Source organism: Haliotis rubra, unplaced genomic scaffold (genome assembly GCF_003918875.1).
Source record: "Haliotis rubra isolate DU_JTF1 unplaced genomic scaffold, ASM391887v1 Scf770, whole genome shotgun sequence".
NCBI classification, from domain to species: domain Eukaryota; kingdom Metazoa; phylum Mollusca; class Gastropoda; order Lepetellida; family Haliotidae; genus Haliotis; species Haliotis rubra.
Window position 1 is genome coordinate 20,479 of NW_025767491.1, and position 13,744 is coordinate 34,222.

The following is a 13,744-nucleotide window of genomic DNA, read 5'->3' on the forward strand; positions in this document are numbered from 1 at the left end:
CCTCCTCCTCAACCTCCTCCTATACCAGATGTCATCATGGAGCCCCTACACCTGCAGAGAGAGCTGACCCTATTATGCTGGCGATGAATTCACACCTGTGTCGCACTACTGGTAACACTGACTATCCAGAAGATACTTCAACAGACTCCCCTATCGATCAATCAGAACCTTCTATGTCTCCAAAGTTGCGTTGGTCCAGTCGCGTCGTCAGATGCCATGCCACCTCTCAGACTATATCCTTTACTAGAGTAATGTGTATGAGCATCCTCTGGTGATACTGTGTTACATATATCAGTTGCTTATATTTGATGGGGCAGAATAATCCCCGAGACTGGAGGGCAGTCTACTCAGTGATCGTCTCTCATTTCCTTTTCAGTTTGTCAGTGTTATAATCCACCTCTACAGGACATATTTGTTCCAAAGAGTCTAAACGACAATTTACCATTTGTTTACTGTTATTAACTTTAGTGATCATATTCTACCACATAGGCCCGTTGTATATGGTATTCCTCTTTCATATGCAAACATGTGTGGATCCCATCCATAATTTTTTTTATAAGACGAAAGAAGGAGAAGTTACGCCAGTTGGCAGTTAGTTATTAGCGAGTTAACACAATGACTCTTAGAGTTATCTCCCTTAAACATAAACTCGCTTTCCCAGTTTTATGTTCGGTTCTTCGGTCTGTTTGTGTGTTGCCTTGGCTTCGACAATAAAGTGTTTGGATTTGATTGCACGTGTCCTGGCTGTTTATCGTGGAGGCGGAACCTTCTCCATTGGCGCTGTATTTCACCAAGCCCACGTGGCCCAATGGATAAGGCACCGGCCTCCTACACTAAGACATTGGTGATAGCCGGGGATTGCGGGTTCGAGTCCCGTCGTGGGTAATGCATTCTTTTTGCAATTGTTTTCTTCTTTGTTTTTACGTTTTTCAACAATACACATAGTGAGAATTCACACCCACCTTTGCCTTTTTCTATAACTGAAATGAATTGGTAAGGTAATTGCCTTTCAGGCATCGATCAGTGTAAACAAATCATAACACTAACCCTCAAGCAGTTAGGGTGTTACATTGTTACACTGAAAACGGCTGTATTTCACCAAGCCCACGTGGCCCAATGGATAAGGCACCGGCCTCCTACACTAAGACATTGGGGATAGCCGGGGATTGCGGGTTCGAGTCCCGTCGTGGGTAATGCATTCTTTTTGCAATTGTTTTCTTCTTTGTTTTTACGTTTTTCAACAATACACATAGTGAGAATTGACACCCACCTTTGCCTTTTTCTATAACTGAAAAGAATTGGTAAGTGCATTGCCTTTCAGACATCGATCAGTGTAAACAAATCATAACACTAACCCTCCAGAAGTTTGTGTGTTACACTGTTACCCTGAAAACGGCTGTATTTCACCAAGCCCACGTGGCCCAATGGATAAGGCACCGGCCTCCTACACTAAGACATTGGTGATAGCCGGGGATTGCGGGTTCGAGTCCCGTCGTGGGTAATGCATTCCTTTTGCAATTGTTTTCTTCTTTGTTTTTACGTTTTTCAACAATACACATAGTGAGAATTGACACCCACCTTTGCCTTTTTCTATAACTGAAAAGAATTGGTAAGTGCATTGCCTTTCAGATATCGATCAGTGTAAACAAATCATAACACTAACCCTCAAGCAGTTTGGGTGTTACACTGTTTGAAAACATTTGTCATCACATGGATCGAAAACGGTAGTATTTCACTAAGCCCACGTGGCCCAATGGATAAGGCACCGGCCTCCTACACTAAGACATTGGTGATAGCCGGGGATTGCGGGTTCGAGTCCCGTCGTGGGTAATGCATTCTTTTTGCAATTGTTTTCTTCTTTGTTTTTACGTTTTTCAACAATACACGTAGTGAGAATTGACACCCACCTTTGCCTTTTTCTATAACTGAAAAGAATTGGTAAGTGCATTGCCTTTCAGACATCGATCAGTGTAAACAAATCATAACACTAACCCTCCAGAAGTTTGTGTGTTACACTGTTACCCTGAAAACGGCTGTATTTCACCAAGCCCACGTGGCCCAATGGATAAGGCACCGGCCTCCTACACTAAGACATTGGTGATAGCCGGGGATTGCGGGTTCGAGTCCCGTCGTGGGTAATGCATTCCTTTTGCAATTGTTTTCTTCTTTGTTTTTACGTTTTTCAACAATACACATAGTGAGAATTGACACCCACCTTTGCCTTTTTCTATAACTGAAAAGAATTGGTAAGTGCATTGCCTTTCAGATATCGATCAGTGTAAACAAATCATAACACTAACCCTCAAGCAGTTTGGGTGTTACACTGTTTGAAAACATTTGTCATCACATGGATCGAAAACGGTAGTATTTCACTAAGCCCACGTGGCCCAATGGATAAGGCACCGGCCTCCTACACTAAGACATTGGTGATAGCCGGGGATTGCGGGTTCGAGTCCCGTCGTGGGTAATGCATTCTTTTTGCAATTGTTTTCTTCTTTGTTTTACGTTTTCAACAATACACGTAGTGAGAATTGACACCCACCTTTGCCTTTTTCTATAACTGAAATGAATTGGTAAGTGCATTGCCTTTCAGACATTGATCAGTGTAAACAAATCATAACACTAACCCTCAAGCAGTTTGGGTGTTACACTGTTACCCTCAAAACGGCTGTATGTCACCAAGCCCACGTGGCCCAATGGATAAGGCACCGGCCTCCTACACTAAGACATGGGTGATAGCCGGGGATTGCGGGTTCGAGTCCCGTCGTGGGTAATGCATTCCTTTTGCAATTCTTTTCTTCTTTGTTTTACGTTTTCAACAAAACACATAGTGAGAATTGACACCCACCTTTGCCTTTTTCTCTATAACTGAAAGAATTGGTAAGTGCATTGCCTTTCAGACATCGATCAGTGTAAACAAATCATAACACTAACCCTCAGAAGTTTGGGTGTTACACTGTTACCCTGAAAACGGCTGTATTTCACCAAGCCCACGTGGCCCAATGGATAAGGCACCGGCCTCCTACACTAAGACATTGGTGATAGCCGGGGATTGCGGGTTCGAGTCCCGTCGTGTGTAATGCATTCTTTTGCAATTGTTTTCTTCTTTGTTTTACGTTTTCAAAATACACGTAGTGAGAATTGACACCCACCTTTGCCTTTTTCTATAACTGAAAAGAATTGGTAAGTGCATTGCCTTTCAGACATCGATCAGTGTAAACAAATCATAACACTAAACCTCAAGCAGTTTGGGTGTTACACTGTTTGAAAACATTTGTCATCACATGGATCGAAAACGGGAGTATTTCACCAAGCCCACGTGGCCCAATGGATAAGGCACCGGCCTCCTACACTACGACATTGGGAATTGCGGGTTCGAGTCCCATCGTGGGTAATGCATTCTTTTTGCAATTGTTTTTCTTCTTTGTTTTACGTTTTCAACAATACACATAGTGAGAATTGACACCCACCTTTGCCTTTTTCTATAACTGAAATGAATTGGTAAGTGCATTGCCTTTCAGACATTGATCAGTGTAAACAAATCATAACACTAACCCTCAAGACGTTTGGGTGTTACACTGTTACCCTGAAAACCGCTGTATTTCACCAAGCCCACGTGGCCCAATGGATAAGGCACCGGCCTCCTACACTAAGACATTGGTGATAGCCGGGGATTGCGGGTTCGAGTCCCGTCGTGGGTAATGCATTCTTTTTGCAATTGTTTTCTTCTTTGTTTTTACGTTTTTCAACAATACACATAGTGAGAATTGACACCCACCTTTGCCTTTTTCTATAACTGAAATGAATTGGTAAGGTAATTGCCTTTCAGGCATCGATCAGTGTAAACAAATCATAACACTAACCCTCAAGCAGTTTGGGTGTTACACTGTTACCCTCAAAACTGCTGTATGTCACCAAGCCCACGTGGCCCAATGGATAAGGCACCGGCCTCCTACACTAAGACATGGGTGATAGCCGGGGATTGCGGGTTCGAGTCCCGTCGTGGGTAATGCATTCCTTTTGCAATTCTTTTCTTCTTTGTTTTTACGTTTTTCAACAAAACACATAGTGAGAATTGACACCCACCTTTGCCTTTTTCTATAACTGAAAAGAATTGGTAAGTGCATTGCCTTTCAGACATCGATCAGTGTAAACAAATCATAACACTAACCCTCCAGAAGTTTGGGTGTTACACTGTTACCCTGAAAACGGCTGTATTTCACCAAGCCCACGTGGCCCAATGGATAAGGCACCGGCCTCCTACACTAAGACATTGGTGATAGCCGGGGATTGCGGGTTCGAGTCCCGTCGTGTGTAATGCATTCTTTTTGCAATTGTTTTCTTCTTTGTTTTTACGTTTTTCAACAATACACATAGTGAGAATTGACACCCACCTTTGCCTTTTTCTATAACTGAAAAGAATTGGTAAGTGCATTGCCTTTCAGACATCGATCAGTGTAAACAAATCATAACACTAACCCTCAAGCAGTTTGGGTGTTACACTGTTTGAAAACATTTGTCATCACATGGATCGAAAACGGGAGTATTTCACCAAGCCCACGTGGCCCAATGGATAAGGCACCGGCCTCCTACACTACGACATTGGGAATTGCGGGTTCGAGTCCCATCGTGGGTAATGCATTCTTTTTGCAATTGTTTTCTTCTTTGTTTTTACGTTTTTCAACAATACACATAGTGAGAATTGACACCCACCTTTGCCTTTTTCTATAACTGAAATGAATTGGTAAGTGCATTGCCTTTCAGACATTGATCAGTGTAAACAAATCATAACACTAACCCTCAAGACGTTTGGGTGTTACACTGTTACCCTGAAAACGGCTGTATTTCACCAAGCCCACGTGGCCCAATGGATAAGGCACCGGCCTCCTACACTAAAGACATTGGTGATAGCCGGGGATTGCGGGTTCGGAGTCCCGTCGTGGGTAATGCATTCTTTTGCAATTGTTTTCTTCTTTGTTTTACGTTTTTCAACAATACACATAGTGAGAATTGACACCCACCTTTGCCTTTTTCTATAGCTGAAATGAATTGGTAAGGTAATTGCCTTTCAGGCATCGATCAGTGTAAACAAATCATAACACTAACCCTCAAGCAGTTTGGGTGTTACACTGTTACCCTGAAAACGGCTGTATGTCACCAAGCCCACGTGGCCCAATGGATAAGGCACCGGCCTCCTAAACTAAGACATTGGTGATAGCCGGGGATTGCGGGTTCGAGTCCCGTCGTGTGTAATGCATTCTTTTTCCAATTGTTTTCTTCTTTGTTTTTACGTTTTTCATCAATACACATAGTCAGAATTGACACCCACCTTTGCCTTTTTCTATAACTGAAAAGAATTGGTAAGGCATCGATCAGTGTAAACAAATCATAACACAAACCCTCAAGCAGTTTGGGTGTTACACTGTTTGAAAACATTTGTCATCACATGGATCGAAAACGGGTGTATTTCACCAAGCCCACGTGGCCCAATGGATAAGGCACCGGCCTCCTACACTAAGACATTGGGAATTGCGGGTTCGAGTCCCATTGTGGGATAATGCATTCTTTTTGCAATTGTTTTCTTCTTTGTTTTTACGTTTTTCAACAATACACATAGTGAGAATTGACACCCACCTTTGCCTTTTTCTATAACTGAAATGAATTGGTAAGTGCATTGCCTTTCAGACATCGATCAGTGTAAACAAATCATAACACTAACCCTCAAGCAGTTTGGGTGTTACACTGTTTGAAAACATTTGTCATCACATGGATCGAAAACGGGAGTATTTCACCAAGCCCACGTGGCCCAATGGATAAGGCACCGGCCTCCTACACTAAGACATTGGGAATTGCGGGTTCGAGTCCCATCGTGGGTAATGCATTCTTTTTGCAATTGTTTTCTTCTTTGTTTTTACGTTTTTCAACAATACACATAGTGAGAATTGACACCCACCTTTGCCTTTTTCTATAACTGAAAAGAATTGGTAAGTGCATTGCCTTTCAGACATCGATCAGTGTAAACAAATCATAACACTAACCCTCAAGCAGTTTGGGTGTTACACTGTTTGAAAACATTTGTCATCACATGGATCGAAAACGGGAGAGTATTTCACCAAGCCCACGTGGCCCAATGGATAAGGCACCGGCCTCCTACACTACGACATTGGGAATTGCGGGTTCGAGTCCCATCGTGGGTAATGCATTCTTTTGCAATTGTTTTCTTCTTTGTTTTACGTTTTCAACAATACACATAGTGAGAATTGACACCCACCTTTGCCTTTTTCTATAACTGAAATGAATTGGTAAGTGCATTGCCTTTCAGACATTGATCAGTGTAAACAAATCATAACACTAACCCTCAAGACGTTTGGGTGTTACACTGTTACCCTGAAAACGGCTGTATTTCACCAAGCCCACGTGGCCCAATGGATAAGGCACCGGCCTCCTACACTAAGACTTTGGTGATAGCCGGGGATTGCGGGTTCGAGTCCCGTCGTGGGTAATGCATTCTTTTTGCAATTGTTTTCTTCTTTGTTTTTACGTTTTTCAACAATACACATAGTGAGAATTGACACCCACCTTTGCCTTTTTCTATAGCTGAAATGAATTGGTAAGGTAATTGCCTTTCAGGCATCGATCAGTGTAAACAAATCATAACACTAACCCTCAAGCAGTTTGGGTGTTACACTGTTACCCTGAAAACGGCTGTATGTCACCAAGCCCACGTGGCCCAATGGATAAGGCACCGGCCTCCTACACTAAGACATTGGTGATAGCCGGGGATTGCGGGTTCGAGTCCCGTCGTGGGTAATGCATTCTTTTTGCAATTGTTTTCTTCTTTGTTTTTACGTTTTTCAACAATACACATAGTGAGAATTGACACCCACCTTTGCCTTTTTCTATAACTGAAATGAATTGGTAAGGCATCTATCAGTGTAAACAAATCATAACACAAACCCTCAAGCAGTTTGGGTGTTACACTGTTTGAAAACATTTGTCATCACATGGATCGAAAACGGGAGTATTTCACCAAGCCCACGTGGCCCAATGGATAAGGCACCGGCCTCCTACACTAAGACATTGGTGATAGCCGGGGATTGCGGGTTCGAGTCCCATCGTGGGTAATGCATTCTTTTTGCAATTGTTTTCTTCTTTGTTTTTACGTTTTTCAACAATACACATAGTGAGAATTGACACCCACCTTTGCCTTTTTCTATAACTGAAATGAATTGGTAAATGCATTGCCTTTCAGACATAGATCAATGTAAACAAATCATAACACTAACCCTCAAGCAGTTTGGGTGTTACACTGTTTGAAAACATTTGTCATCAGATGGATCGAAAACGGGAGTATTTCACCAAGCCCACGTGGCCCAATGGATGGGATTGCCTCCCTTGATTTGATTGAGGGTGGACGTGCTTTCATCGGCTCTCTGCAGATTCAGCAAGTTTTCATATTTACCGATTGATAAACACATCATGGAAGTTCTTAAACAACCGAAGGTATTGTGAGAAGTCACTACCTATCAGCAATAGAGAGGTGTGCTTGAGGCAATCTGCACGATGAAGGAACTGGGCTCAGATAATGCCTGTGATGAAAACAAAGAAAATGGCGCACTGAATACGTCTGAATTTCACAAACGTGAGTACAAGAAAGAGGCTACTTTGAGAGTAGAGACTGGATTTGATAAAGTAAAAGCAGCTGAAATTATTAATGCGATAGAAGATGATTTTGGTGAAGACAGTGTATTTGCATGTGTACCGAGAGGCGGCTGGTATGAAATCACTGTGTGTGATGTGGAAACCGCAAACATTGTGGCGGGGGAGATTTCCATCTGTGGAAAAGCATACAACTGTAGACTTGTTACAGATAAATCCTTGGTTGTGTCATTTTTACATCTAACCCCCTACATCGAAGACAGTCAAATCATGGACATGTTACAGTCGCCTGCCGCACGTGATTTCGTCCGATGCAATCAAAACCTCAGCATAGAACGTGTTCATATGGGTCAAACCAGGACGACTGTAAACAATACTGAAAATATGTTTCTTCAAACCCATGTTCATGTATTTGGACATGAACACAGAACACGTTTGCTTCCATACTGCATGGAAATTAGCATCCATGAGTTTTCGAATGACTTTTAATCTAAATGCATATATTTTGTATTTAAAATATGGAATTGATAATACCCCCTGTGTAAAATGACCACAGCATGTCGACTGCTTGATCAGTGGGGTTTTACCGCCCCAGATAAAATGTGAAATTGCTGAATTTATTTCTTTCCTTGCCCACTCTGGAACAGGCACTACATGTATAGTATACCACAACCTTGACATTATGAACGTATTTATCACAATAGACTTACCCTGTAAGGATAGGTTTCTTTGTGACCACAACCCTAACAGAGACTTAATTTTAGATATTTTGGTTTTCCAGTTTTTGCTTTCACATTGAGCTTTATCAGGACCAAGGAAAATCCCTAATATTTTGACACAGTCATTTTTAACAGTAACTGGTAAGTTAAAATTTATATTGTTTGACCGGGCTTTACCTAAACACAGAACTTGAGATTTTGTTAGATTGACCTTTGCCCCGGTTGCATCACAATAGTCATTCACAGTGTCGAAAGTATTATATACAGACTGTGCATCAGACACTGTAACAGTAGTGTCGTCTGCATGTTGATATATTAAAGATGAGCACTGATTTGTGATTTGCACCGCATGTATAGATGAGTTAGCCTTAATGAGTAAGTTCAAGGGTTGACTAACAATAACAAAAATTAAGCTACTGAGGGGATCACCTTGTCGGACAGATTGTTCTATTGGAAAATATGGTGTAAGGTGACCATTGATTTTTACACTGCTTTTTAAGTCAGTGTATAAAGTTTTGATCCAAGAAATGAATGATGTACCAAAATTTAGTTTTTCCAAAATCTTGAAAATGAATGAATGTGAGACGCGATCAAATGCTTTTTCTTGATCAATCGTGATTAGATATGCATCTTCATTATCTTTATCCACTATTTCTATAACGTCTCTCATAGAGAGAATGTTGTCGGAAATATCCCTTCCTGGAACACAACATGACTGTTCCGGCGAAATTATTTTTGTCATAATTGTTTTTAATTTAAGAGCAAGTGAACGAGATATAAGTTTACAATCAACATTGAGTAACGAAATTGGTCTAAAATTCCTTAGGTCTGTTTTATCACCTTTTTCTTATAGAAGAGGCTAATAACACCTTTTTCATTGATCTTGACATGGTTTTTCATCAAAATACATTTCACCACTCGTCCAAATATGGGTTTAAGTATCTCCCAAAATGCAGCGTAAAATTCAACTGTAAGTCCATCGTTGCCTGGGGATTTATTTCTTTTCATACCTTTCAGAGCTTTAGTTAGATCTTCTATGGAAATAGCATCTTCAAGACTTTCTCTATCTTTATCTGGAAGAACATCAGTTATTAAATCTAGAATTTTATCTTGCTTATATAGATCAGTTTCTCCGATTGAATATAACTTGGAATAAAATGAATATGCGTGATCAAGAATATCTTCAGTTCGACGAGTTAAACCATTTTTTGTCATAATTTCTTTGATGCAATTAGATTCTTGTTTACATTTTTCTAAATGTAAGAAAAAGATGTGTTTTTATCACATTCTAAAGCCCACTGAACTTTTGAGCGTAGAATAGCCCCTTGACATTTAGTTTGTTCATATTTCTCCAAATCTCTATGAAGACTTTGGATGTACGTAAGATCATGATTAGGATGTTTAGATAACTTGTCATATTCGCGGCGTAAATTATTTTGCAATTTGTAGTATTCACATTTTTCTTCTTTACTTTTTGCAAGAAAAATAAATTGCACATTTTTTAAGTTTATATTTAAGGTTATCCCACCATATTAATGTTTCTTCTTCATAAAGTGGACATAATAAACTTTCATTGATAATGCTTATCACCCTCAGCCGAAATTCAGTGTTCTGAAGCAACTGATTATTGAAAACCCATAATCCAGCACCTTTCTCTACATGAGAGAAATCTAAATTTAGGCATGTGATATTATGATCGCTTTTAGTTGAATATTTTATATATGTATTCATTACATGAGGAATTAGGGATCTAGAAATCAAAATGAAATCAATACGAGACTGTTTCATTTCACCTTCGACAATTTGCTGTCGTGTGAATTCTCTCTTATCTGGATTTCTGTATCTCCATATATCACATAGGTTTTTGCAACGTATGATGTCTTGTAATTTATGACTACTCTTTATATTAAATGATTTCATATTAGCTGCTCTATCCATGAATACATCTGTTATCTCATTATAATCTCCTGCTGCTATCACATTATCTCCTGATAAATATGTAACTAATAAGTCATAAAATACAATTCTCTCAGTTGCATTATTTGGTGCATAAACATTTACACATGAATACAGAACGCTATCATGTTCAAAAGTCACTTTTAAAAGTCTACCAGTGTTGTCACAACTGTGAAAATTTACCTTGTTGGGAAACCGTGACGAGAAGAGTATTGCCACTCCCTTCCTTTTTTTCATTGGGACAATTATTAAAAATATTTGCCCTTGCCACAGATGTTTATAGTGTTTTACGAAATCGTTATCCCAGAAAGTTTCCTGAAGAAAACAAATATCAGCATGTGAATTTTTCACAGTTGTGAAAACATGATGAACTTTAGAAACATCTCTCAGACCATTCACATTCCATGACATGATTACCACCATGACAATTAAGGTGTAATAGAGGTGATACATTGTTAATCTTCGTATTCACATTCAAAGTCATTCACGTCAAGTTTTTTACCATCAACTTTACCTCTAGCCTTGACCTTTCTCATTTGCTTCTTACTCATTCCATTCCCTCCATTTACTGCTTTTTTCCTCTTTCTTTCCTCAGACAAGCTGACAACTCTTTCCTCATTCATACCTTGTATTTTTTTAAATTTGGTATTCTGCTTACCATTGGCTGGAGATGGTTTGTGATCAGTGTTCTCCTCGCCACTAAGCACGAGGATATCATGTCGCAGCCTTTGTTTCATAATCCGCACATTTGCTATAAGGGCAAAATGCTGTTGTTTAGATTTTTCATTGATTCAGGCATTGTTACTATTGCCGATATTTGTTATGAGTTTATCCCAGGCTTTTTACCTCTTCCAGCAATAAAAGAAATTATACACGACCACAGACATGATATACCTGTGTCAGAGATACAGACAGCATACTGTATTATCATTCAGTCACTACCAAGTGAGTGGTTGTCAATTTTGTCAAGTAAAACGATAAAACATAACAATGAACATTATTCTGATGCTGTTATTTGCAAAGATGATGTTAATATTTCTTCTAACGATCTCACAGTTAAATTTAATTATTCCTTATTTGTTAATGCATTATTTTGTGAGCCAACAGCCATTTCATTCTGGGATAACTATGCAATTGACATTAACTGGCCAAAAGTTTGGAAAAGTGTATTCTTGATAGATAAATCCTCTGAACAAATTGATTTGGATTTCAGGTTAAGTCATAATATTATCTACACAAATGAAAAATTATTCAAATATGGCAAAACAGACACTAACCTGTGTCCGGTTTGTAAAACTGAAGTTGAAAATTTGCTTCATATGTTTGTATTCTGTGATCAATTGTATGACACAATTTCCGTTCTTAAATCTCTGTTCACAGATTTAATGATGGACACTGGATTTTCATTTAACCAGTTAGTTTCCTGGCTTCTATTTGGTTTTAATCATGACAAATCATTCTCGTATGAGCACAGTATCAACATATTGCTATCTGTATATAGAATCTCTGTTTTCAAGAAAAGAGCGGTTCTTTCTTTACAGAGATGCAATCTCAGTCTGGAAAAATTATTCAACTGTTACGCAAAACAACACTTTAATCTGTTGTGGTCAAGGTATCAATTTGAAAACCGTGCTGATAACTTTATTCAGCGATATATCATGCCAGTAAACTTCCTGGAGTTAGACGGTAGTAAGCTTGTATTTAAGTATCCGTTTCAAGAATGAAATGCATGTAATGTTATACATGACTTGAATGCAATACAACATCTGTGATACCTTTTAGCCCTTTTATGTAACATTATAAATGCTTCATGTACAATATATTCTGTAATAAAATTTTATTAAAGAGAAAAAAAAAGGCACCGGCCTCCTAAACTAAGACATTGGTGATAGCCGGGGATTGCGGGTTCGAGTCCCGTCGTGTGTAATGCATTCTTTTTGCAATTTTTTTCTTCTTTGTTTTTACGTTTTTCAACAATATACATAGTGAGAATTGACACCCACCTTTGCCTTTTTCTATAACTGAAATGAATTGGTCAGTGCATTGCCTTTCAGACATTGATCAGTGTAAACAAATCATAACACTAACCCTCAAGACGTTTGGGTGTTACACTGTTTGGAAACATTTGTTACACTGGAAAAACGGCTGTATTTCACCAAGCACACGTGGCCCAATGGATAAGGCACCGGCCTCCTACACTAAGACATTGGTGATAGCCGGGGATTGCGGGTTCGAGTCCCGTCGTGGGTAATGCATTCTTTTGCAATTGTTTTCTTCTTTGTTTTTACGTTTTTCAACAATACACATAGTGAGAATTGACACCCACCTTTGCCTTTTCTATAACTGAAATGAATTGGTCTGTGAATTGCCTTTCAGACATCGATCAGTGTAAACAAATCATAACACTAACCCTCAAGCAGTTTGGGTGTTACACTGTTTGGAAACATTTGTCATCACATGGATCGAAAACGACAGTATTTCACCAAGCCCACGTGGCCCAATGGATAAGGCACCGGCCTCCTACACTAAGACATTGGTGATAGCCGGGGATTGCGGGTTCGAGTCCCGTCGTGGGTAATGCATTCTTTTTGCAATTGTTTTCTTCTTTGTTTTTACGTTTTTCAACAATACACATAGTGAAAATTGACACCCACCTTTGCCTTTTTCTATAGCTGAAATGAATTGGTAAGTGCATTGCCTTTCAGACATCGATCAGTGTAAACAAATCATAACACTAACCCTCAAGCAGTTTGGGTGTTACACTGATTGAAAACATTTGTCATCACATGGATCGAAAACGGGAGTATTTCACCATGCCACCTGGCCCAATGGATAAGGCACCGGCCTCCTACACTAAGACATTGGGAATTGCGGGTTCGAGTCCCGTCGTGGGTAATGCATTCTTTTTGCAATTGTTTTCTTCTTTGTTTTTACGTTTTTCAACAATACACATAGTGAAAATAGACACCCACCTTTGCCTTTTTCTATAACTGAAATAAATTGGTAAGTGCATTGCCTTTCAGACATCGATCAGTGTAAACAAATCATAACACTAACCCTCAAGACGTTTGGGTGTTACACTGTTACACTGGAAACGGCTGTATTTCACCAAGCCCACGTGGCCCAATGGATAAGGCACCGGCCTCCTACACTAAGACATTGGTGATAGCCGGGGATTGCGGGTTCGAGTCCCGTCGTGGGTAATGCATTCTTTTGCAATTGTTTTCTTCTTTGTTTTACGTTTTCAACAATACACGTAGTGAGAATTGACACCACCTTTGCCTTTTCTATAACTGAAATGAATTGGTCAGTGAATTGCCTTTCAGACATCGATCAGTGTAAACAAATCATAACACTAACCCTCAAGCAGTTTGGGTGTTACACTGTTTGGAAACATTTGTCATCACATG

At 39.6% G+C, this 13,744-nt stretch overlaps 13 non-coding genes across 13 annotated transcripts; all 13 read left to right on the plus strand.

The window, feature by feature from the left end:
* The first annotated feature begins 794 nt into the window (after window positions 1–794).
* Window positions 795–885, plus strand: Trnar-ccu. Its single transcript is given in 2 exon segments — window positions 795–831; window positions 850–885. It is a non-coding gene; the product is annotated as a tRNA-Arg (tRNA).
* A 217-nt stretch (window positions 886–1,102) lies between these two features.
* Trnar-ccu lies at window positions 1,103–1,193 on the plus strand. The gene is given in 2 exon segments: window positions 1,103–1,139; window positions 1,158–1,193. It is a non-coding gene; the product is annotated as a tRNA-Arg (tRNA).
* Window positions 1,194–1,410: 217 nt separating this feature from the next.
* On the plus strand, window positions 1,411–1,501 carry Trnar-ccu. The gene is given in 2 exon segments: window positions 1,411–1,447; window positions 1,466–1,501. It is a non-coding gene; the product is annotated as a tRNA-Arg (tRNA).
* A 238-nt stretch (window positions 1,502–1,739) lies between these two features.
* Trnar-ccu lies at window positions 1,740–1,830 on the plus strand. The gene is given in 2 exon segments: window positions 1,740–1,776; window positions 1,795–1,830. It is a non-coding gene; the product is annotated as a tRNA-Arg (tRNA).
* A 217-nt stretch (window positions 1,831–2,047) lies between these two features.
* Window positions 2,048–2,138, plus strand: Trnar-ccu. The gene is given in 2 exon segments: window positions 2,048–2,084; window positions 2,103–2,138. It is a non-coding gene; the product is annotated as a tRNA-Arg (tRNA).
* A 238-nt stretch (window positions 2,139–2,376) lies between these two features.
* Window positions 2,377–2,467, plus strand: Trnar-ccu. Its single transcript is given in 2 exon segments — window positions 2,377–2,413; window positions 2,432–2,467. It is a non-coding gene; the product is annotated as a tRNA-Arg (tRNA).
* A 215-nt stretch (window positions 2,468–2,682) lies between these two features.
* Window positions 2,683–2,773, plus strand: Trnar-ccu. The gene is given in 2 exon segments: window positions 2,683–2,719; window positions 2,738–2,773. It is a non-coding gene; the product is annotated as a tRNA-Arg (tRNA).
* An 837-nt stretch (window positions 2,774–3,610) lies between these two features.
* On the plus strand, window positions 3,611–3,701 carry Trnar-ccu. Its single transcript is given in 2 exon segments — window positions 3,611–3,647; window positions 3,666–3,701. It is a non-coding gene; the product is annotated as a tRNA-Arg (tRNA).
* Window positions 3,702–3,918: 217 nt separating this feature from the next.
* On the plus strand, window positions 3,919–4,009 carry Trnar-ccu. Its single transcript is given in 2 exon segments — window positions 3,919–3,955; window positions 3,974–4,009. It is a non-coding gene; the product is annotated as a tRNA-Arg (tRNA).
* Window positions 4,010–6,411: 2,402 nt separating this feature from the next.
* Trnar-ccu lies at window positions 6,412–6,502 on the plus strand. Its single transcript is given in 2 exon segments — window positions 6,412–6,448; window positions 6,467–6,502. It is a non-coding gene; the product is annotated as a tRNA-Arg (tRNA).
* Window positions 6,503–6,719: 217 nt separating this feature from the next.
* Window positions 6,720–6,810, plus strand: Trnar-ccu. The gene is given in 2 exon segments: window positions 6,720–6,756; window positions 6,775–6,810. It is a non-coding gene; the product is annotated as a tRNA-Arg (tRNA).
* A 6,010-nt stretch (window positions 6,811–12,820) lies between these two features.
* On the plus strand, window positions 12,821–12,911 carry Trnar-ccu. Its single transcript is given in 2 exon segments — window positions 12,821–12,857; window positions 12,876–12,911. It is a non-coding gene; the product is annotated as a tRNA-Arg (tRNA).
* Window positions 12,912–13,446: 535 nt separating this feature from the next.
* On the plus strand, window positions 13,447–13,537 carry Trnar-ccu. The gene is given in 2 exon segments: window positions 13,447–13,483; window positions 13,502–13,537. It is a non-coding gene; the product is annotated as a tRNA-Arg (tRNA).
* The last annotated feature ends 207 nt before the right edge of the window (window positions 13,538–13,744 follow it).